Source organism: Schistocerca nitens, chromosome 1, assembly GCF_023898315.1.
Source record: "Schistocerca nitens isolate TAMUIC-IGC-003100 chromosome 1, iqSchNite1.1, whole genome shotgun sequence".
NCBI lineage: Eukaryota > Metazoa > Arthropoda > Insecta > Orthoptera > Acrididae > Schistocerca > Schistocerca nitens.
The window spans coordinates 625,930,662-625,955,803 of NC_064614.1; the positions used below are offsets into that span (position 1 = coordinate 625,930,662).

The window sequence follows — 25,142 nt, forward strand, 5'->3', positions numbered from 1 at the left end:
CTTGTTTATTTTCACAAGATATATTTTTTCCTCCGGTGTCTGGCAACTGAACTTTATGCACATTTTCTCAATCAAGCTGAGTTGCCTTAACTAGTGCACCCCTTATTTCTGGACTCCGCAAGCTGTCACACTGTTTCTGCCTAAACGACACCAATCTCTTGGACCGTTCTTATCTCTTTCCTCGACTTCACATTCCTTCTCAGACTCATTAGTGATATAGGTTTTGCTTCCTTCTTCGACACTAGCGTGACTGCGAGTATCAGACACTAATCTCTTTAGCTCACCTGTAATATCACCCACTGTTGAAAGATATCACAGTACAACCATGAAAGGCATATTAGATGCTACTCCACATCGGAGTTTTGGGGATTGTTTTTTTCTTTATTTGAGAGGAAATGTTATCCAAGGCAAAATGATAGCGTGATATATGGATCAGTACTGTATCTGTGATCGTAAAATTTGGAAAAACCGATGTTTTCTTTGACAAATACTACAGGCATACTAAGCTTCGGAACTGTGTAAAGGGCGGTATTTGATCACTGGCGAAATTTTACATCGTTTTACGGATCGAGATGGTATGATGATCGGACACTAGACCCTCATTCGGGAGGACAGCAGTTCGAATCTTCCTCCGACCGTCCAAATTTACTGGGGTTGGACAAAACTATGGAATTACCGGACACACAAATTACTGCCATGCCTAATACAGTGTAGGAAACCCGTTGGCATTCAAAATAGTTTCGAGTCGTCTCGGAATTGAAGTAGAGGTCGTGTACGGTTTTCCAAAGGAACCTTATACAAGTCTTCCTGCAAAATAACTGCGAATTCAGCTAACAATAATGTAGGAGCATCACGCTTACGGACTGTTCTCTCCAAAGTAGGCTAAAAAGGCACAGTAATACTGAGATCTCATGGCCATGTTGGCCAGGGGATGTTTTAATTAATCGTTGTGCTCACAAAACCAGTTCCTGAAGGTGCGAGCTATCTGAACAGGGATCCTGGTGTCTTGGAACTCAGTATTACCGCTGGCGAACACACCTAATGAGCCAAATGGTCACATAAACTTTGGAAGTAACATGACCTTGCAGAGTAACCACGGGCCCCATGGAGTACCATGATATGGCTGCTAAAATCATCACAGGACTCCTGCAATGTTTCACTCTTCGGACGTAAACTTTGTCAGATGTCAGAAACAGTGTGCAACAAGATTCATCTGACCAAATTACTTTCTTCCAAGGCTCCATCGTTCATGTTTTTTTGGCTTAAGCAATACGTTTTCCTGGTAAGGGCATTTGCATCACTAATGAGTGGTTGTGGAGTTCCAGCTCGCCCTACAATTTCCTGCTTATGGAGCCCCCTTCGTGTTGTTTTGGTGCTGACAGGGTTCACGACAGCGACATTCTACACTGCAGTGACTCTTGCAACTGTTGTCGTCTTAGTTTCCACCTCAATGACTGCCTGTCACGATCACTCAACACACAGTTTCATCCACCTTATAACTTAGCGGATGATGTTTTCCGCTTTCCTTAATACTGTATAAATCATCGATACCGTGCCTCTTGAAAAACCAAACACTTCTGCTCTCTTGGTTACAGAAGCATCCAACACACGAGCATTAATAATTTACCTAAGTTCGAATTCACTTAGCCCCGACATAACGCACTCACATTTGTACCGAACACTGTTCTGACCTCGACTGACACTTGTAACATATTGAAGACGTTGCACAGATGGCGTTCGTGCATAATTACAGTAGCACAACCTGCAGGCTTGGATAGCATGTGCGTTTATGTTCAAGCACGCATTTCTCTCGGTGTTTCCATATCTATGCCCAACATCCTTATGTTTTCTGTGGTTTCCTTACATCCCTTCGGGCTTCCTCTCAGACACCACGACCAATTTCCTCCTCCACAATTACTAATACGAGGTTGCGTTCCGTCTCTGTACACGGGATGTTCAACCCTAGTATTCTTTCCTTTGCCTGTTTGGCCAAGAAAATAAATAATCGTATTGAGTCATTTCAGTAATATTACTTGGTTACCCTATGAAATAACTTGATCCATTACAACTGAAAAGTCCCACAGGATTCAGAATACCTACTATTTGCTCTTTCTTTTAAATATTAGAATACTGCTAGGCTTTACCTTCTAGTATTCTAGAAAAATAACTTGATTAATTACAACTGAAAAGTCCCAGTCGTCTCAAAATATCTACTATTCACTCGTTCTTTTAAATGTTAGAGTACCACTACGCTTCTAGGGACGTTTTCGTAGCATTTCTGTCTTAAGCTAACGGAGTGGTAAGTAAATGTGTAAGATTTTATTTGAATTGATATTTTTAGTCATATTTATTTCTTGTTTTGTATTCAGTGATATTAATTTCTTGTATTATAATTAATTTCTTGCATTTCAATTGGAAATTAACGAAAACGATTAATCTTAATTATTGTGTGCTAAGCGCATACTAGTCCCAACTACCTAGATTATCTGACTCAGAGATAATACTGAGAGTTACAGAGCGGATAATTTCTGTGAGAAAATATTCGATGTATTTTGTACAACTTGTCTCTTGAACAACTGGAGCTGCTAAGTAACGACTCGTAGCCTTCTCCCTTAAAACTTCCAGCACGTATGATGTGAACTAGAGCTGCCACGGAAAATACAAATGAAGTCAAGAGGACAGTAATATTAACCTAGCCACCTCGCAGGATGGAGTCACTTTCTTAACCTGTGTGACACGCCTTTCTAACGCGCAGTTGTGTGATGATGCTGCACTACGATGTAACTGGTCCGTAAATTTGTGATGTTAAAAAAACTTTCCCTTGTATTTGGATGGGGCCCTTCATATTTTTTCTCATCGTTAACAGCTACACTGCTCTACTCCACAACTGCCTAAGCGAGTCGTGCAAGCAGCGCCAACTAGAATGACTCCCCTCAGCCAGAGAGTCACAGGAGTCTAAAACTCATTTTCCAATACAGAAGCACTTCCATTCGCTATTGTATCCTTGACAGGAAGTTCTCAAAACAGCGACAACAGTTTCCGGAACTACATTACTCTTCTGCTTTCAGTCACCCTTCTGGTCGGCATGAGTCTGTCCTCATAGACAGTACTTGCATTCGCTAACATTCAGATGCCGTTGTCGTGGAAAGCCACAAAAGCGAGTGGGTGGAAAGCTAGGAGGCAGCGAGTATTTACCTGTCACCGCAGTCAGGTACTGCATCGTGCGACGGCTGCGTCCTACCGCCATGCTTCAGGTAATTGGTTGCACCTGGTACTCAAATACAGGTAAAAAGCCCAGGCATGCTTTATACGTTTCGGCCGCTCGTCAAATTTTAATTGAGCGATATCAAATGGCAGATAAGACTGAGAGCGTCGTCGAATATTATGAACTACTCAGTTTCAGTAGTATTGTTATCTCATACGGGATAACGGCTATGTAAATTATCTAACTCTGCTAGCTTAATTTTTCATGTCAACAGCGTACAGGCAGCAAGCTCTGGATAATTAGTTCTTCATTAGCGATGGTATGCAACACGCGTTACTGATATCCAGTGGGACTCACGAGTTCGAGATTACCCGCCAGGCTGCTGCAGATATGATTTCTCAACAACCAGTAGCATTTCCTGCATGGAAAACTTCAGTCAACTAAAGCTGTTACCATACATTGCTGAAGTACTTCTCCCGATGTGCTTCTAGTGCTTTAATGTTACAGTCTTAGACGTTGGATGTGCAGCACTGAAGACATCAGGTAAAAACCATTTTTCTACGTTCTTGATAAATGTATATTTACATGTTTAAACAGGGCATGTGGCTTGGTATGCTCAGGACGACAAACCAAGTGGATTGTCGTACAGAAATATATGTACACCGTCCGTCCAAAAAGATCCGTGACTGATTATATTTCTGGGGACAAGGGATTTCAAATTGACAAGGGGTTTGAAACTGATTCCGTGTTTCTACATCTACATAGATGCTCAGCGAGCCACCGTACAGTGCATGGCGGAGGGTACCCTATACCACTACTACTCATTTCACTCCCTGTTCCACTCGCAAATAGAGCGAGGGAAAAACGATTGTCTGTATGGCTCCGTATGAGCCCTAATTTCTCGTATCTTATGTTCGTGGTCCTTACGAGCAATATATGTTGGCGACAGTAGAATCGTTTGACAGTCAGCTTTAGATGCGGATTCTCTGAATTTTCTCAACAGTGTTTCTCGAAAAGAACATCATGTTCTTTCCAGTAATTCTCGTTCTAGTTCCCGTAGCGTCTGCGTAACACTTACGTGTTATTCGAACTTACCAGTAGCAAATCTAGCAACCCGCCTCTGAACTGCTTCGATGTCTTCCTTCAATCCGACCGGGTACGGATCCCAAACACTCGAGCAGTACTCAAGAACAGGTCGCACCAGCTTCCTATGTGCCATTTTCTTTACACGTGAACCACTCTTTCCTGAAATTCTCCCAATAACCCGAAGTCGACCATTCACCTTCCTTATCACAGTTCTCACATGCTCGTTCCATTTCACATCGCTTTACAACGTTACGCCCAGATATTTAAACAAATTGACTGTGTCTAGCAGGACACTAGTAATACCGTATCCGAACGTTACAGGTTTTTTCTACCTACTCATCCACATTAACTTACATTTTTCCACATTTAGAGCTAGCTGCCATTCATCACACCAACTAGAAATTTTGTCCAAGTCGTGTTGTATCGTCATACAGTCACTCAACTTCGACATCTTACCGTACACCACAGCATCATCAGCAACTAACCATAGATTGCAGCCCAAGCCGTCCGCCAAATCATTTATGTATATAGAGAACAACAGCAGTAACTCCGCCATTGCCGGTCCCAAGCCCGGGGCCCCATCTCGCAAGTCATGGGGAAGGAGGAAGGGGAGCAGTAACAACCTCGTAAAAAAACCTGGGTCCATCTGGCTCCGGATGGTAGCACCCAGTTAGGGCCCCTACCTAGGGTTACAGGCGAAGGCCGGCCAACGATCTCGAAGGCGGAAGAGTAACGTCGCTTCCCAACGGCAAAGAGAGCGGAAGAGCCACTGAAACATATCAGGTAGTGGCGGTACTCCATGTTAGGGGCGGCTACCGAAGGCGTCTGTGTCCCCATGTCAGGGGCGGCCTGAACACATCTTCTGCGGCTAACAACTTCAGTCGTATAACTGGACGGACATGAGCCGTCCCATCAAAAAATTTTTTAGCTCATGGAATGGATTGCACTATGGAATCGAGATTACCCCAGGAGGACAATCCCCCGTTGACCAAGGTCGACGCAAGCAGGCATTCGGATTCTGGGGGACCTGCCAAAAAGTGCATAAGGGAAGAGTCGGAGCTCCCAAGAACCTCAAAGAAGATTAAAACTAAAAAGACTTCCAGAATTGGAACCATAAATGTACAGACAATGATTAAAACTGGTAAACTTAAACAGGTAATAGATAAGATGAAAGAGAGAAGCATTGGAATATTAGCGATGCAGGAAACAAGATACACTGACGAAGACACAGTGGAGTCAGAGGGCTTCATAATACTGAAGGGGAAACCAGGAGTTAAAGTGGGGAAAAGAAAGACATGCACCTAGATGCTTTGGTACAAGGTTCATAGTAGACAAGAGATACGAGGATGGCATAACTGAAATGAAGAGCAGGTCAGTAAGGATATCAACACTGACTTTTCAAGCATGGAACAAAAAGTATACAATAATAAATGGACATGCACCTACAAATGGCAAGAACAGTAAAGACAAGAAAGTTGCTGAAAGTTTCTGGGAAGATCTAGATGATACACTGAAAAACATACCATATAGACATGTAAAGGTACTAGAAGGAGATTATAATGCACAGCTTGAAAGAGAGAAGCAACATAAAGGAATAGTGGGCGAGTACCCTGCACAGCAGCGGACAAACAAAAATGGAGAAAGGCTAATTGAACTGTGTCGAGAACACAAAATGAGATTGATGACCTCACACTTCAGGGCCAAACCGTGTAAGAAAAAGACATGGGCAAACCCATGCACCCGCCTTGGGGGATTCCAAATTGACCACATAGCAATCGGCTGGACAAATGCTAAAGAGATCATGAACACAAAGGTCAGGAAGAACACAAGAATAGAATCGGATCACTATCTTACAGAAGTTAAGTGCCTTTGGATTCCAAACAGGGACAAACTGCCACAGACGAATAGAAGAACAGAAAACATAAAGGTAGACAGAGACATATTAAGACACAATCGATCCACATATGAGGAAGGAATTAAATTATTCAGTGAATGGGACCACATGAAGCGAAATATGGCGAAACAGGATAAACTATGGGGAAAGGAAGAAAAGAAACGGAAGCACTGGTGGTGGAACAAGGAATGTAAGGAAGCGGTAGAGACTCGCAGGAAAGCCTGGAGAGACTGGAGCAGCAAGAAGGACCTAGAAAAATGGGAAGTTTTCTTAGGAGCAAGAAGGGAAGCAGCCCGAACAATAAGATGGACCAGAAGACAAAAGATGAAGTAGGAACTGGACGGGATTGAGACCAACTTCAGGAAAAACAACAGCAGACACTTTTTCGGGAAATTCAAAAAGAGTCTGATTGGATACAAGGGTAGAGAACTGTATATAAGAGATAAGAAAGGGGAGCTGGCTGTCAGTGCGAAGGAGAACTGTCGGATTTTTGCAGAGCACTTTCACGACCTGCTGAACTGTGAACCACCTGAAGAATAGCTGGAACTGGGGACTGACACAGAAGAGAGAGAGCCACGCCCTCCAACCAGGGATGAAGTCGCACATGCCATAAGCGATCTGAAGAATAGTAAGGCAACTGGAGAAGATGGTATAGCAGCCGAGATGATAAAGTGAGGAGGCAACAAAGCAATAGACAACATGACCAACATAATTCACCAGATCTGGAGATCAAAGAAGTTGCCAGAAGGATGGAAGAATGCAATTGTAGTACCAATAGAAAAGAAGGGGGACAAGAGAGATGCAAATAACTACAGAGGAATATCGCTACTAGAGGTCGGATACAAGGTGCTGTCAAAACTATTGTTCAAGAGAGTAGAAGAACAGGTAGAAAGTACAGTTTGCGACTACCAAGCGGGATTCAGGAAGGGAAGAGGGTGTGTAGAACAGATATTTATCCTGAAGCAACTGATAGAACATAGGGCCTTACAAAACAAAATGACGGTAATAACCTTTGTGGACTTCACAAAGGCATATGACTCCATCGACAGACAGACTCTTGTTAGGATCCTGAAGAACAGAGGACTTGATGGAACTACACAAGAACTCATAAAAGAAATTCTGACAGACACAAAAGCCAATGTGAGATTCAAAGGAGCACTGTCAGAAGAATTTGAGATCAAGACTGGTGTTAAACAGGGAGATGGATTGTCACCATTGTTGTTCAATATAGCACTGGACGAAGTGATCAGGCAGTGGAGAGAAATAAACGAGGAAATGGGAATACCAAAGACCCATGTGGGGGACAAAAAGGACAACAGGGCTCAAGTGGACTGCCTAGCCTTTGCAGATGACATAGCAATAGTAAGTGAGACGGAATATGACGCAAAGGCACAACTCGACAACTTAAGTAAGGTAGCCAGAAAGGTGGGACTGAGGATCGCCTATAACAAGACAAAGACATTAAACACCACTGCAGACTGGGAAACACACGAAGGCACTGTGCAAATGGTGGACAAATTTAAATAACTGGGAGAATTTATAACAGGAAGGAACAGGAGCAAGGAGGGAATAACACAGAGGATAAAGAAGATGTCAGCCGTCTGCATGACGAGAGAGGTATACAATAAAAAGAATATATCCACAGAGGCAAAGATAAGCCACTACAAGGCTACAGTGAGGAATGCAGTATTATATGCTGCTGAGACGATAACACTAGGAAGAAATGGGGCAGAGCAACTAGAGAAAGAAGAGAGGAAAATACTGAGAAAAATACTAGGTCCCAATAGAGGTGGAGAGAGGTGGATGCGAAGACCTAGGGAAGAATTGTACCGGAACATGAGAACAATATCCGGGGAAATCAGACTCAAAAGGGCAAGGTTTGCTGGGCGTGTAGTTAGGATGAGTATGGACAGAATGACGAAGAGAGTGTGGGAAACAACAGGGAGGACAAGGGGAAAGACAGGAACCAAGTGGATTGTTGAACTTCGGAAGGACTGCTTGAAATTGGGGATCAAGGTCGAAGGAAAGAAAAATTGGAGGAACAAATATACACCGACAAATATGCCGGAGGTCAATGACAGAGAAGAATACAGGAAAAGATTAGAATGTCACCAGTGGAACCGCCAGGAGAAACGGAAACTGAAGATCTCGGAAGAAGAGCGGGAGAGGAGAAGAGAAAGAATGAAGAGGTTCTGGGAGAAGAAGAGGAAAATACAGTCCACGAAGGGGCTACCCGTGGTCCTACAGAGGCCGTAACGCAAGAAGAAGAAGAACGACAGCAGTCTTATCACGCTTCCCTGGGATTTTCCTGATGATACTTTGTCTCTGATGAACACTCGCCGTCGAGGACAGCATACTAGGTTCCATGACTTCAAGCCGGTCACGTATCTGTGAACTTATTCCATATTCTCGTGCCTTCATTAACAGCCTGCAGTGGGTCATCTTGTCAAATGTTTTCCGGAAATCTAGGAATATGGAATCTGTGTGTTGCCCATCAACCGTTTGCAGAATATCATGTGAGAAAAGGGCAAGCTGAGTTTCGTAAGTGCGATACTTTCTAAAATCATGCTGATTCGTGGACATAAGCTTCTTAGTCTCAAGAAAGTTTATTATATTCGAACTGAGAACATGGTAAAAGATTCTGCAGCAAACCGAAGTTAGGGATATTAGTCTATAATTTTTCGGGTAATTTCTTTTGCCCTTCTTGTATAGTGAAGTCACCTTGTAACGCCGGAAATGCATATCCTCCTATTTCCATCTGTTGTACTGTAAGTTTTTTCCTTATTTTGTTACCTGAATATATGACATTTCTGTGCCTTTAGATACTGTAATTGTTTTACTATTTGTATATACACTCCTGGAAATGGAAAAAAGAACACATTGACACTGGTGTGTCAGACCCACCATACTTGCTCCGGACACTGCGAGAGGGCTGTACAAGCAATGATCACACGCACGGCACAGCGGACACAACAGGAACCGCGGTGTTGGCCGTCGAATGGCGCTAGCTGCGCAGCATTTGTGCACCGCCGCCGTCAGTGTCAGCCAGTTTGCCGTGGCATACGGAGCTCCATCGCAGTCTTTAACACTGGTAGCATGCCGCGACAGCGTGGACGTGAACCGTATGCGCAGTTGACGGACTTTGAGCGAGGGCGTATAGTGGGCATGCGGGAGGCCGGGTGGACGTACCGCCGAATTGCTCAACACGTGGGGCGTGAGGTCTCCACAGTACATCGATGTTGTCGCCAGTGGTCGGCGGAAGGTGCACGTGCCCGTCGACCTGGGACCGGACCGCAGCGACGCACGGATGCACGCCAAGACCGTAGGATCCTACGCAGTGCCGTAGGGGACCGCACCGCCACTTCCCAGCAAATTAGGGACACTGTTGCTCCTGGGGTATCGGCGAGGACCATTCGCAACCGTCTCCATGAAGCTGGGCTACGGTCCCGCACACCGTTAGGCCGTCTTCCGCTCACGCCCCAACATCGTGCAGCCCGCCTCCAGTGGTGTCGCGACAGGCGTGAATGGAGGGACGAATGGAGACGTGTCGTCTTCAGCGATGAGATTCAATTCTGCCTTGGTGCCAATGATGGTCGTATGCGTGTTTGGCGCCGTGCAGGTGAGCGCCACAATCAGGACTGCATACGACCGAGGCACACAGGGCCAACACCCGGCATCATGGTGTGGGGAGCGATCTCCTACACTGGCCGTACACCACTGGTGATCGTCGAGGGGACACTGAATAGTGCACGGTACATCCAAACCGTCATCGAACCCATCGTTCTACCATTCCTAGACCGGCAAGGGAACTTGCTGTTCCAACAGGACAATGCACGTCCGCATGTATCCCGTGCCACCCAACGTGCTCTAGAAGGTGTAAGTCAACTACCCTGGCCAGCAAGATCTCCGGATCTGTCCCCCATTGAGCATGTTTGGGACTGGATGAAGCGTCGTCTCACGCGGTCTGCACGTCCAGCACGAACGCTGGTCCAACTGAGGCGCCAGGTGGAAATGGCATGGCAAGCCGTTCCACAGGACTACATCCAGCATCTCTACGATCGTCTCCATGGGAGAATAGGAGCCTGCATTGCTGCGAAAGGTGGATATACACTGTACTAGTGCCGACATTGTGCATGCTCTGTTGCCTGTGTCTATGTGCCTGTGGTTCTGTCAGTGTGATCATGTGATGTATCTGACCCCAGGAATGTGTCAATAAAGTTTCCCCTTCCTGGGACAATGAATTCACGGTGTTCTTATTTCAATTTCCAGGAGTATATATATATATATATATATATATATATATATATATATATATATATATATATATATGCATTTATTTCGATGTATAATTGGTTTGTTTCGTAAATATTATTTGTATTTTTACGCTGGGTCTTGCCTAGGGAAAACTGCTATCGAACGATTACATCGATAGGTCGTGTGAAGAATCAAAGTGTGTAGGATCTTTGGTAGTGTTAACTCTGCCGCGTGGAGCGCGGGCAGGGCAGTTGGAGTCTGGCTGGGGTAGCGAGTGGAGCAGGTGTGTGGTGTGACGCTCCCGCGAGTTGCCGCGCTTTCGGGGTTTAGCAGCATGTAATTGCGCTCGACTTGCTATGTTAGTTTCTGGCACGGTGTCGCGGACGGGAAGCATTAGCCGGCGCACATCAAGAGCCCGTTTCGTTTGGTGACCGTGTCGAGAAGAAGGCGCGCCAACATCCAGCTTCTGCAACAGCGACGGCCGACAATGAGTGACCGTCGCCACCTCCTCGATCGACGGCTTCAAACCTTCAATCAACTAACAAGGAAGACTAAAAGCACGTAAAGTTTCAGAACTGTATGGCAGACCTCAGCTTTTCACATTGTTCCATTTGCCTCGCAAAATTACAGCAACTTAGCATGAACCTTTGTTGCTCATTGTCCCAATTGCATTACCAAGCAGGGTCCCTTCCTTTTCCGAAATGAAACCGAGTGTCGTTGAAATTCAGACGCCAGCATTAAAGTACTATCATTGCATTTCATTACTTTAGTTTCCAAGTGCAGTTAAAGCATAGCTGGCTACAATAGTTAGATTACACAAGCACAAATTAAGAGTGCGAGTTTTGTTAGCATATTTTAGCTTACCTGTGACTGCAGCTCAGCTTGGTACGTACTAAATTTTACTATTGTTAATTATTCAGAATCATTTAATTCAAGTTCAAAGTTAAATCTCTTGTTTCTAAATTGCGTAGAGTCAAGTTGCTTTTGAAATGATTGTTGAGGTAGTCCAAGGCTAACCGTATTCTGCTGGATTTCGATGTGCTTCAGAAAGAAAGCTCACTATTAACTTCAGTCACTAAATTAACTTTCGATTTTCCGGATTTATTAATTCTTTTGCTAAATTAAGTCAGAGTGTAGCGAAATTTATTACTTCTGACAAACTTTCAGTTTTCACACTACACGTGTCAACCTTCAGTTGCCACGCTTCTAGTGCTAATTATATGTGTAATAACCTTTCTTTTTCAGTTACTATAGTAATTGTCCTTAGGACAGGCGACCGTGATTCCCCCAAATCTCAAATATCTAATTACCGCTAGTTAATTGTTGACGTAACGGCCGCACATTTACTTTCTTTATTAACTTTACCCCTTTTCAAAATTAATTTCCACCAGTTTCATTTGCATTTTTCCTTTCATTTAGATGTAACCCTTTCCTCCCTCTTTACCGACAGATTAACTTCGGTGACGATTGCTTTTCCAAAATTCCCATTAGGTACACGCGGTTTAATTTTTCACTGTCATTAAGGTCGATAAGTGAGGGGGAGGTTACACGTGGCGACCTGGTGACAGGACAATCTTCAAATTTGAGGTTGTTCTGGACACGAATTTTGCATTGTGCAAATCTCGTAACAAAGTAGTGGTTACGAAATGGTCGATACGTCAGCGAGAATATTAGTCTGAGGAATCCTAATTAGATTTGAGATTTGTTATTTATATTGAAAATTATTAAAATGAGTGAAGGCAACAATTACCAAAATTTGGTAGACTTGGGTACGGAACAATCGGTCGAACAGTGGGAAACACGCACCGCGGTACCCATTGTTCAGGGGCAGGCGGCTAGCATGAAAGACGCGACCGCCGAGACGCAACAAAGAGCAGAAATGGAATTCCAAACATTAGAAAATGTTTCGGAATCGGAAGTGAAAATCAAATCGGAATCCCTTGATGACGAATACGGGGGGACAATTAAAGAGGAAGCCGCTACGGAAGTAAAACCGGTAGTTTCCGGGAATTTAACTGATTTATTGAATGTTTTGATTAACGAAATCAAGGCTCAGTCTAGCAAGATAGAAACTCAATCGGCAGAAATTAAAGCTCAGTCTGAAAAAATTGACAGGAAGCTAGACAATCAGAACAAAGCTATTAATGTTGTTAACAACAATGTTGGAATTGTTAACACAAAAGTTGATAAAATCAAAGAAGATATTGTTGTGATTAATACCGAAATCGGTAATCTTAAACAGGAAATGATAGGCGTTCAGGCGGAAATTGCGAGCATAAATACGCGTTTTAATTCCGAAATTAGCAGAATCGAGAAAAGTGTAGGAGACGCAGTTGCTCCGATCATCGAGAATAAGGTGACGGAACAAATTCAATTAGTGAGAAAAGACGATCAACAGAAGGTGGAAACTTTAAAGGTTTTAGTATCCGAAGTAGATACCAAAGTGAGGAAGCAGGCTAATACCTGCGAAGAGAAAAAGAGGGAAGTGGAAACGCTTGCGACAACCACTTGCTAAGTGATTACGAGAGTGTCGGAATTAGAAAAGAAACTTGAAGAAAAACAGAGCTATGTGCCAATCTGTGCACATAGTTCGGAATTGTTGACGAAAGAGGAGCGGTTCGACCCCTTGAAAAAAGGCGGTATACACGCGACGGATTTCATTAAAAACTGTGAAAGAGTTTTACCCAGATCATGGACTAATGAGAGAAAAATTAATGCGGTTATTGATGTGTTGGCTGGTGATGCCAAGCGTTGGGGCTTAAACCTCAACATTACGAACCTGACCTTTGACGAGTTTAAAAATTTGTTTCTGGCTGAATACTGGTCAGAGCAAAAACAGCAAAGTGTCTGGCGCGAATTTGTCGTATCGAGGCCTTTCGATGCGAATTCGCGCGGCTCGATGAAGGAGTTTTGTGAGGGCTGGATCCGCAAGTTGGAATATTTGCGTGATCGCCGCACGGAATCCGAAATAGTCTGGGAACTCTACAAGAAGCTTCCAGATGATACAAAACGCTACGTAGGAAGCAATTACAGGACAATCAATCATTTCCTGGAAAGAGTTGAGGACGAGGACAATTGGCGCAATAATCGCGATACTGGTAGAGGCCGTGGTAACAACAACGGGTACCACAGCAACCACAACAATCATAACTATGGGAATAATGCATACCGCAATCTTGGCAGCAATAACAATAGTGGTTCGGGCCGTAATGACAATCGATACACTGCAAATAATAACAGGAATGACGGAAACCAGTATCATACTAGCGTGATACGGGCTTCGCAGAATAGTAATAACGCCAGAGTGTGTGATCAGCCGCCTCAGCAGCATCCGGGGAGCGTATCTGCTGGGACGAGACAGGGAAACCATTAGCCGCGCCGGTGAGGGGCCGACCGGGCGTGGAGAAATTTTGGCGGCCCAATAACAGTAGAAAACCCAGGTGTCGTCGTTATGAAAATTCCGTGTGGAATAATCAACGGCGGGAGAGTGTGCCAGTGTTAGGAGAAAGGAGTGCGCCCACAGGTAGTAAATCAGCTGTATACACGGCAGTAGGAAGTACATTCACTGTCAGTGAGAACAATTTAAGTAGTGTTCCGGAAATCGATTATAAAGTGGTAGCTGTAATACCCACAGCGGAACTGGAGATTGAGTTTAAGAATGATTCGCAAGTGTTGAGAGAAGATCAGATGTCGGATAAAACGTCCGTCATCGAGCGAGGGGATGCAGAGAGGGATGAGGTCTGGTTAAGGCAGTTCGGTCGCTTATACGACGAACTAAGAGATTATAGGGGTCTGTATGGGAGAAGCGTTTATGGGGAGCGCGGGCAGGATTTGCCGCGTTTCGTCCCACAGGAAGATAGTATTTGTGAAGTGATAGGAAGTTCTGGCCCTAACCGGCAGACTTTACTAGAAATAGTTGATGTTAATGGGGAGCACGAGCAAGATTCGTCGTGTTTCGTCCCGCAGGAGTTGGCTGTTGAAGTAGTAACGGAAAGTTCTGGCCCTAACCGGCAGACTTTACCGAAAGTTACAGTGGTAGAAGTAGCCGACCCATCCGACGCAAAACTCCAGTTTAAACATTGCGAAAGTATTGAGGAGAAAGATTACGAAAATTTTAGTGATAGCCGGACACGATTGGTAGAAAAGCATGTGGATTACAGCGTGTATGAGGTTAGAGCTGACATTATACGGTCAGACGATAGCAGTGTGGGTTGCGCAGATCTAGCGGAAGTAATTGCAGAGACTACTGGGCACATTCCTCCAGGTAGATTGCCGGATGATATCAATCTGGCCAAAGTGGAATCAACGAAGGTGACAATTAGTGAAATGATAGCAGGGCAACACTCACTAGTTGACGAGTTAGAGGAAAAGGTTTCGGTATTGGAGGCGAAGCTACAGACTAAGCCTCAGGACAAACGTGTTGAAATTAAGACTGTATGTGAACAGAGGCTGAAAAGGCCGCCAGATAAACCGGATTTAGGATCAAAGCCGGATGGTTTTTTCTGGAATGACCTGGATATAGACGAGGATTTATGGTGGGAAAATAAAGAAACAGTCGAGGACAAGTGTAGACAGATAGTAGTGTCTGTTAATATGCACGACCTACAACTAAACGTGTTAATTGACACCGGTGCAGAATTGAGTGCTGTATCTGGGAAAATATTTGAGTTACTGAAAGACAGACCTGGTATCGTAGTTATGCCAGTAACAGGAGTGAAAATTATCGGTGCTACTGGGAAGGCCAGTAAACCGGTCACAGAGCAGATAATTGTCAAGTTCGAGATATGTGGGGCACGATTTGAAGAAGAGTTTGTCGTCGTGCCAGACTTAACTACGGAAGTAATTATCGGGTTAGATTGGCTATTAAGGTACCGTGCAGTGATTAATTGCGAAAGCAAAACTTTGAGATGTACGTCACAAGATAAAACAATAGTAGTTAGTTTTGACGAGGCAGGGGACGGTGTGCATAGGCAATACCAGCCTATACACATTGTTAACTGGCCGGATGACATTGACGCAGGAATGAATTTGAACTGCAGTAACGTGAGGAATTTCGGCATTGGCAAAAGTGTAGAAAGTGAATTGGAAGAGGTAATCAAATTCCCTCCACGGATTGACAGTATTGGTGTGAAAAAAGATCGTTAGCGAGAAGTAATGAAGCTAAATGCCGATGCTCGCATACGTCGTCATGACGCTAAAGCGCGTTTTGCTAAGTTTGCAATCGGAGACTTAGTTCTTGTAAAAGCTCATGAGAAATCGAGCGAGATAGACAATGAAATCTCTAAATTTAAGTTTGTTTATAATGGACCATATAAAGTCATTGGTATACCTCACACAAATGCTTATTGCTTAGAGTATCCAAGCTCTGGAAAACGATTAGGTATACGGAATATTGTAGACTTGAAATTGTACCAACCTAGAATTGATTAATACCACAGAATGGGTAATTTGTACAGTATGTAATATAGAGTGTAAGATTTAAGGATGTGCCATGTTGCGATGCTTTTGCCTGACCTAGAGGTCATTAAAGAACTTGTAATTAACAAGTAATTAATTTTTGATTAGACGTTTTAACCAATTGAAAAATCCAAGCTGCTAGTTTAAGTTTTCAGCTAAGTCACAGTAGATTAAGGAATGTAAATATGCTTTTGTAACTAGCTGTCAGATTTCATGAATGTGTGTTTTACTAGTCATTGCCGATGTACTTAGACGCTGTTTTAAGTTTCAGGCTAGTACATGCGTGTGATGATGGACAGTGTTGGGTTATCCACTGTGATAGTATTAAGGGACTCCTTGAGATTACTCGGGAGTGAGTTTTCCTAAAGAATTCAGTGAAACGGACGTTCTGGAAATGCCGCTACACAGGCGAGTGAGATCAAGCGTGCCGCACAGGCGGGCGCAACAATACTGGCAAGGTTACGAATTTTAATGGTTTTGGAATAGCTAAACCGTTTTCTATGCTTTCTATGAATTTTAATATGTCGTCAACCTGTTTTATTTTGTGCAAGATTACAGAGTGGAATAAGATTATGACTGTCTCCACTCAATTTTTATGGTCTAAAAAAATGATTTATGCTTAATTAGACGAATGCTAAATTTTGATGATGTTTTGAGCATATGCATTTCCGCTGTTTATTTTTTGGGACATTTTCTGAGTCTGTTTAGGTCACACGAACATCCTCAGACAATGTGGGGCACGTGTAACGCCGGAAATGCATATCCTCCTATTTCCATCTGTTGTACTGTAAGTTTTTTCCTTATTTTGTTACCTGAATATATGACATTTCTGTGCCTTTAGATATTGTAATTGTTTTACTATTTGTATATATATATATATATATATATATATATATATATATATATATATATATATATATATGCATTTATGTCGATGTATAATTGGTTTGTTTCGTAAATATTATTTGTATTTTTACGCTGGGTCTTGCCTAGGGAAAACTGCTATCGAACGATTACATCGATAGGTCGTGTGAAGAATCAAAGTGTGTAGGATCTTTGGTAGTGTTAACTCTGCCGCGTGGAGCGCGGGCAGGGCAGTTGGAGTCTGGCTGGGGTAGCGAGTGGAGCAGGTGTGTGGTGTGACGCTCCCGCGAGTTGCCGCGCTTTCGGGGTTTAGCAGCATGTAATTGCGCTCGACTTGCTATGTTAGTTTCTGGCACGGTGTCGCGGACGGGAAGCATTAGCCGGCGCACATCAAGAGCCCGTTTCGTTTGGTGACCGTGTCGAGAAGAAGGCGCGCCAACATCCAGCTTCTGCAACAGCGACGGCCGACAATGAGTGACCGTCGCCACCTCCTCGATCGACGGCTTCAAACCTTCAATCAACTAACAAGGAAGACTAAAAGCACGTAAAGTTTCAGAACTGTATGGCAGACCTCAGCTTTTCACATTGTTCCATTTGCCTCGCAAAATTACAGCAACTTAGCATGAACCTTTGTTGCTCATTGTCCCAATTGCATTACCAAGCAGGGTCCCTTCCTTTTCCGAAATGAAACCGAGTGTCGTTGAAATTCAGACGCCAGCATTAAAGTACTATCATTGCATTTCATTACTTTAGTTTCAAAGTGCAGTTAAAGCATAGCTGGCTACAATAGTTAGATTACACAAGCACAAATTAAGAGTGCGAGTTTTGTTAGCATATTTTAGCTTACCTGTGACTGCAGCTCAGCTTGGTACGTACTAAATTTTACTATTGTTAATTATTCAGAATCATTTAATTCAAGTTCAAAGTTAAATCTCTTGTTTCTAAATTGCGTAGAGTCAAGTTGCTTTTGAAATGATTGTTGAGGTAGTCCAAGGCTAACCGTATTCTGCTGGATTTCGATGTGCTTCAGAAAGAAAGCTCACTATTAACTTCAGTCACTAAATTAACTTTCGATTTTCCGGATTTATTAATTCTTTTGCTAAATTAAGTCAGAGTGTAGCGAAATTTATTACTTCTGACAAACTTTCAGTTTTCACACTACACGTGTCAACCTTCAGTTGCCACGCTTCTAGTGCTAATTATATGTGTAATAACCTTTCTTTTTCAGTTACTATAGTAATTGTCCTTAGGACAGGCGACCGTGATTTCCCCCAAATCTCAAATATCTAATTACCGCTAGTTAATTGTTGACGTAACGGCCGCACATTTACTTTCTTTATTAACTTTACCCCTTTTCAAAATTAATTTCCACCAGTTTCATTTGCATTTTTCCTTTCATTTAGATGTAACCCTTTCCTCCCTCTTTACCGACAGATTAACTTCGGTGACGATTGCTTTTCCAAAATTCCCATTAGGTACACGCGGTTTAATTTTTCACTGTCATTAAGGTCGATAAGTGAGGGGGAGGTTACAACCTGCGCCTTTTTCCAGTCACCTGGGTCTTTGTATTGGGTGAGAGATCCACAATAAATGCACTTTCAAATCTTTCAATTGTTTCTCTACGCTAGGGATGCTTATTGCTGTATCGTCCATACGGGAGTCTGCCCGATGGTCAAATGACGGTATGTTTGTACGAGTCTACTGTGTAAACGATTTCTTGAACGTAAAATTTAAAACTTCGGCTTTCGTTTTGCCATCTTCAACTGCCTCACCAGACTGGCCAACAAGGGAATGAATGGAAGCCTTAGACCTGTAGATCCGCTTAGCGATTTTACATAAGACCAGAAATTTTAACAAATTTTTTATTAACAAAAATATTGGCTCCCCACGAAGTGCCTGATGTAAAATCTCCATCTTGCAAAAATATCAGCAAATAATAGTGGGAGTGATCATATTTACTAAATATGACGTACTTCCACTATTATTTACTGATCTTTTTGCAAGACAGAGGTTCTACATCTGGCACTTCGTGGGGAGCCAATATTTTTGTTAATTTATGGCCAATTTTGAGCTTAATGTCCTGCAATATATGTTATCGACGTAAACTCAATCACTTGAAAATGACATAAAAAGCCGAAACCTGGGTCGTAATTAAATAAACAACAATTTAGTCAAATGGCTGTGTGTTCATTTAAAAAAGGATATGTTTCACTCTGTCCGATGAAGGACTGCTTGGATAAATAATCTTTATCCTCACGACACTTTGATAAAGGAAAAGAAATGGAACACAAAGCGTATACATCCTTAACATTATCGTATTACTGATGTAAAGAAATAAAGATAGGAAGATTTGAGACTCTTTAATCATCAAATCTTATCACGGCACGCAGGAAAACAGCTACTCACTCGACCAACAAGACTAGTCAGATGCATTCGCAAGTCAGTGAAAATATAATGTTGGATTAGTGCAAGTCGCTCCTGTAAATGATGCAATTTGTTTTTCCCTTCTTTTCTCATATATGACCCAGAATTTTGGTTCACAGTGACACTACTTGCCTAGTGGCTTTGCAACTATTGGCACCAGTTTTTTTTATAATTTATCCTAAGTTTATCTACGCTTTTTCTTGCACAGATTCAGACAAAAATTACGTTAAATTTTATGGAAGAAATTTTTACTTGAGCAAAGTCACTTCATATGCTGGGAGGTTATAATTAAACTTTCCCTATCTAACACGTTATAACACGAAAACTAATCACCTATTAGTACCAAACTTGGTAACATTAATGTCCAGAGTATGGGATGCATGACTTCCATGCGTCCCAGCTCCACTGTCCAGTTCCAACTTTGGCCAATATGTGCCGTGATCAGTGATCATGAATGATAGTCTAAGAAACCTGATCAGTCGCAGTGCACTTGATGACGTGTCAATACGAGCTTGGACAAAAGGAGCAGAGCATTGTTGGTGAAGCTCTATTATCAAAACAACAGTAATGAGGCAGCTGCACTTCGAGAATATCGCCGGCTTAGAGAATTATGGAAGGGTCCTGTCGCCCCACCTGCTGTGCGGAGCACGATGTGGAAGTTCGAATCAACTGGAGAACTGGGCGTCGCTCCGGGAAGAGGCCGACAACCGGTTGTAGCACAGATGGTACATGAAATCGCTGTTGCAATTCCCCGTCGTCAGGCAGTGCTCGTGCTATGTCACGACAGTTGAAAATTCCTTGATCGACTCTACGGAAGGTGGTTGGAACCATTGTCAAATTGTATCCGTACAAGATCCACATCGTACTGCAGATTGCACCACAGGACACACAACGACGTGTTGACTTCGCTCTTCGCTTTCTCGCAAGGATTGGACAGACGAAGCCCAATTTTTTCTAATGAGTGAGGTGAACACACAGAAATGCCGAGTGTGGGGATCTTCATCTCCAGTCACTGTGCATGAAATACCTCTGTATGGTGAACGTGTCACCGAGTGGTGTGGTTTCACGGCTACGGTCATCATTGACCCATTCTTATTTGAACAGGCCGGCACCCAGGGACCAAAGACGCACAGTGCGACTGGCCAGCGTTACTGCGGTATGCCTCGCCAGCATGCTACACCCGCCCTACATGAGAGAGACGCATTGAACTGAACAGTTTTAATACAAGATTGGGCCTCAATGCACATCGCTCATGAAGTTCACCTGCTTCTCCGAAACACATTTGGAAACGATCGGCAGCATAACAAGAGAGATAGCCAGCATACCTAAGGACATGCTTCGTTCTGCTGTACAGAATGCAATCATGCACTTTCAGATTCTTCTGGACGCTGACGGGCGCCACGCTGAGCATCTTTTGTAGCAGTACTAGTATCGCTATGTAATGGTATGATGTACCGTAGCAGCACGTAAAAGCTATGTCATTTGAACTGATTTTGCATTATTTATCTTCCCCATGTCCTTGGCATGACCAAGTTTGGTCCTCGTACGCTAATTAGTTTCCGTGTTATAACGTGTTAAATATGGAAAGTTTTATTGTAACCACCCGATGTAGGTCGTAGTTGTAGTAAGTGATCCAAAGATACACGACATTTCACTGGAAAAGCTCTGTTTGACATCAGGCTCTGCATTCGAAGGAATAAAAGACAAGGCGTCGAAATAAGACACGAGGTCGCAGTAACTATGTCGTTCAGATATAAGATCCATAATGCATGTCCGAAGGATCAGGCACTGCGGTGACTGCAGCCTTTATGAAATACATGAGATGCATTCGCAGTTGCCAATATGGACAACCATCAACCGCATAATGGAGAGTGAAAATTGTGCAGGACCGGGACTCGAAATTGGCTTTCCCGCTTTTCCCGAATGGGGATCCAAGCACGACTCAGGGACAGACCCAAACTTCCATATGTTACTAGCTATTTATCTACAAGAGGCTCTCGTCCATTGGTTATGTATATTCCCGTACAGGGGAGACATTTCAGTTGAAGGTGGATTGCGCGATTTCGGCGGATAAACACTATACTGCAGTGCCTCTGTTGTTCAGAAGTAAGAAGAAATAAGACACTTGTGTTCTCTCAGGATAAGGCAATGGAGACAAAGGAGTGGTTCAAACGAGCATAGCACAGGGAACCACAATTTTGGGAATTCCGGCAGATTTCGCAGGCATCACACGTGTTCAAATTGACAAATAGGTAACGCCCAACTCTAAAACGTTCCATGCGAAACAATCGTCGATCTTTGGCAGACAGCTATTGTTCGACTCTGTGAGTGCTACCAGGCGTCACCAGAAAAAGTGTTAGCAGGACTGCTTCATGGATGTGGGTCCTTGCGGGTACCGCAGCAGTGGGTCAACCGAGAAGCAAGAGTCTCCAGCAATCAGTTGCGCGCTAAAGCAGCTGCAGTACTTAGGCTGTGCAAAGTGCTTCGCTCATTTATTTTATTACGTGCATATTATTAGATGTCGTTGTTTTATCTGGAGACTTTGGTCAATGTGGGATCTAGGTGAAATAGTTGACTGTTGTTCACGAACAGCTGGAAGCTGTAGCGGTTGCTGGAGACTGGTTACATGTGGCCGATGCGAATCTCGCCTGTGGAGGATTATCCGGTTGGCCTCTCGCCGTGGTAAGTGCGTCGCGGAGATTGTTGGTGTCTCGCACTGGCAACGTAGCCACAGAGAGCCTCCGTCTGAAATGCAGCCCATGTTCGAAACTCCCCGTAAATCTAACGAACAAGTCTGAAACATTGCTTCCCGCTGGTGGCAAGACAGTCAGATATTTCTTCAAAACTAGAATGGATTTATGCACCTCATGTAACATTACTTTTGGAATAATATTTTCGTTATTAACTATCTAGATTTCTGTTTTACCTCTTAAAATGCGTATAAACAACCTAATTCAAATTAAATACTAAAAGATGATATAAAAGTAGTAGTGATTAAAATCTGCTTATGCGCTAAGAATGAGTCTTTTTTTAAGTATCAATATATGCATTTATCCTAGCGAGTTAGGTCTCCGTTCTCTGGTTTGAGAGGAATATCTAAATTATCATTAACGTTTGTTTCAATATGCAATGTTTTCAGGTGTAAATCAAGGGTGCATTTAGCAGCCTTCGCCTCTTCTCGTGCTCTTTACACATGAAGGTAATACTAATTCTAGTTTTCCCGATAAATCGTTTTTTTGTAACTTTATTTTGCAAAAATCTGATTTTTAAGTATTTCATCAAATGTATATGATTTGTAGATGGTTAGGTATTACCAAGTGGAACTGAAAAAGGAGTTAACAATGTATTAAATGAACTGAAAGACAGCTCTGAGGAATGTGGAAGATAAATGTGAAAAAGACTAAGGCAATGCGTTTATAAGGCTCCGAAGGAAGATACATATGAAAATTTGTGATGAGTTAGTGCAACAGTTCATAACTTCAGATATCTAACAAGGAAACATCACCAAGTTGACCTCACATTTTAAGAAGAAAAAAAGCAGACTTGCAGGATATCAGCCCCAGAAATCGATTCTGTGCGAAAACTTGTACCGTCCTTCTAGTAGTATGCAGTTACGAACTTCTGAAAGTATAGATTTTAAACTTTCGTGCGCACCGTGGCCACCCGCTCCGCCCCACTGCAGCCACGTAATGTTCGAGCTCGAAGCACTGTACGGTGGAATGAGTAGGAGGTTTGCGAAATACTCTTGTGACATTGGTAACATTGTTTATTCGTCGTGTCAAAGTGCACTGTTTTCAATCTGCAGCTGGTGCCAGATATATCTTTGTTTTGAACATATTTACTTCACGATTCACAAATGTGATGTAGATGAGTGAAACGAATTAGTATGTCATTAAAGAATTATGTTGTGCGTTATTTTTTTTTATTTTAAAGCTGGTAATGTTAAAGAAAAGGACATTTGCAGGAAAAGCGCTATTCTTCAACGTTATTGATGCCATTGAATTCTAAATCGAAAATTATTAGCTTCGTTTTACAATAATTCGTGAGCTACTTAGGTTCATTCGTTTTAAGATATATATGTAGCTTCAGAATATCAATACGAGAAATCAGTTATGACAGTATTGAACCCATAAGTGCATGAGGTTGACATGTTATGTACTGATATTACATGCTGTTTTTCGCGTAGAACAACGTAGGTTCTCTAAAAAGGTTTCAAAACACGTAGGGAAGATCTGCCCACCTCTCCTCTCCTCTTCCCTCATCTACAACCTAACGCGAATACGATGGCTCTAGGTCACCATTGTGCTCGCGCAATCGGCGGCTGCAGCGGGACGGAGCGAGTAACGAACAACCGATGTGCTGCACTTTCACGTCATAGCAGCGTACTGCCAGAATTGTCTCACAAATTTTCGCGAGGGATCGATTGCTGGGCTGATATCTTGCAAGAGTGCTTTTTCCTCCTTAAAATATGTCAAGTTGGTTCTCTGTAAGATGCAAACAATAATTAACACTGTACGCAACCAAGAAATAAAATCTAGAATACCTACTGCAAGAACAGATCGAGGAGTAACTTTTAATGGCCCTTTAAATAATCAGTTAAATAAAGATTAGCTAAGTATTTAGTAGGGAACGCTGCCCTGAATGGTGCCGAAACACCGACACCGCAAGGGCAGAAAGGGACAATGCTTGGAGGCTTTTGAGACGTGGGTTTGGAGAAAAATCGAAGATATAATTGAACATATAAACTAAGGAATTAGGATGAGTTACATAGGGTGAATGAGAAAACACTAACACTGGAAACAAGTTAGAGACACAGAATAAACTGCCTATGTACCGGATGGGAAAAGACTGTAACATAAGGAAGCATGATGAATAAGACTGCTTCATCTGTATGATAAATCCTTATTTGTGATCCAAATAGTTTCGCAGCGTTAGAGCCACATCCTCAGGGATACGTATTTATTTCATAATTTATTCCAGACGATAGCCAGTAGGTGACCCAACATTCTTGGTCCGATTGTGATAAAAATGTTTAACCGTCATGAGGTTGGTAGTCCAATTTAAAATAGAGCAGAATGGAGGGTACATCATCCCAATTCTGGCAATCTATGGCTTAACACCTTCGTGACAACATGAGGCCCGCAGCGAATAGATATGTGTATCTGAAATGTGTCTCTAACGACCCGAAAGTAGTTGGATCATAAACAAAGACTTATTATACAGCTGAAACATTCTTATTCATAATGGTACAATTCTATAGTTGTGGATGGCACAGTCCAAATTTTCTCTATAGTAAGGGCTACACTAGCGGGAATGATAACTGGGAAGAGGACCAGAGGAAGCGTAAAATCCCGCTTAGTTCACTACATCAAGATAAACGCATTGTACGCGGCTAGTTAATTGATGGTTGGGATATGGGTAGACTGGAGAATGCTCAACATACAGTGATGAACTTTCCTTATGAGGAGAACACTTCAGCATTTCACTTTATGTAGTGTCTTAGCCTTTTAATTTCCTATCTGTGCGAAATGCTACTTCTATTCTCATCTTTGAAACAAAGCATTTCGCAACTTTAACCGGGCGAGATTGCGCGGTGGTTAACAAGCTGGACTCGCATTCTCGAGGACGACAGTTCAAACCCACGTCTGGCCATTCAGATGTAGATGTTCCGTGATTTCCTTAAGTCGCTAAAGGCAAATGCCACGATGGTTCCTTTCAAAGGGCATGACCGATTTCCTTCTCCGTTCTTACATAAGCCGTCTCTAATGACCTCATTGTTGACAGGGCATTAAGCACTAATCTCCTCTTCCTCGCAACTTTAGCTGAAGAAACGCCCTTTTGAACCATGTGTGGTAGATCTCCACTCTGTGTCCAGGGAGATGCACTAATAACTTGGTCGACACGGTTAGGGGTTAACAAAACTTTATTATGAGAGAGAAACATACAGCATGTCTACTA

General features: G+C 42.9%; 1 protein-coding gene across 1 annotated transcript in view; it reads right to left on the bottom strand.

Annotated features, from left to right (window-relative positions):
- Positions 1–25,142, bottom strand: part of LOC126263708 (facilitated trehalose transporter Tret1-like) — a 177,102-nt gene that overhangs the window by 37,325 nt on the left and 114,635 nt on the right. The gene's annotated exons all lie outside the window — the stretch shown is intronic.